Source organism: Crocuta crocuta, unplaced genomic scaffold (genome assembly GCF_008692635.1).
Source record: "Crocuta crocuta isolate KB4526 unplaced genomic scaffold, BGI_CrCroc_1.0 scaffold90, whole genome shotgun sequence".
Lineage (NCBI taxonomy): Eukaryota > Metazoa > Chordata > Mammalia > Carnivora > Hyaenidae > Crocuta > Crocuta crocuta.
This window is the reverse complement of record NW_027527449.1, coordinates 2,665,985-2,666,863: the sequence shown is the minus strand read 5'-3', so window position 1 is coordinate 2,666,863 and position 879 is coordinate 2,665,985.

Sequence of the window (879 nt, the reverse complement as noted above, 5' to 3'; positions counted from 1 at the left end):
TAACAAATACGTTCCATCCTTGGAGCTCCTTAGGAAAAGCTGATGTTGCACGGCGCCAAAGTGTACCGCACGCTTTCTCTTCCCAACGCATCCTTGGAAAGCAGAGAGGCAGCTTGCTACGTGCCCATCCGGCTTTCTGCCTGGCTGAGCGGCTGTCGTGGGAGGGCGGGGGTGGTGGGTCGACCACGCAGTGCCCTCGGCTGCAATTAAAAACTCGAGCGGCAGAAGAAATGCAAGACGTGGCTGGCTGTTTTGCAAACCTCCGGCCGCTCACAGCAAACTCTGCCTGCGCGGCTGGTGACTTTGCCGCTAACGCAGCCCGCCGAGTAGCGGATAATGGGGCCGAGTCGGCGGCCTCGCCCTCCCGTGGGGCCCCCTGGTCACAAGGATGTGCAGCTCTCCGAGAGAAAAAACCATGGTGACCAGCTCCCCTTGCAGCCCCCCCCCCCCGCCCCTGGAAAAGCCCGCCTGCGGCCCTTGCAAACCGCCCCCTGCGCTGGCAGGGAAGATAATGGGCCGGACCACTTTGGACCTGCCACTCCATCAACCCCCCCTTCAGTTGAGGGTCGCTCCCCACTTGAAGGCGATGCTTATCCATTTTAGTGGGCATCACCTGAGCCTTCCCTGGAGGCTGTTGTTTTTTTGAGGGGGGGAGGCCTATCAGTTTTTTCNGGGCACAGCGGGTCCAGCAGCCACTTCCTCCTCTGACATGCGGGGCTTTCAGGCGTGCAGAAGGGGAGCACCGGGTCAGGCAGGGATGACGGTCTCCGAAGGGCCTCGTGGGCACAGCTCCACTTTAGAGCCAACCTTTGCAATCCCTGCATCTGCTCTAGCAAACTGAGGCAAGAATAGCCAGACGGTGGGGCTTGAATCGGCTGG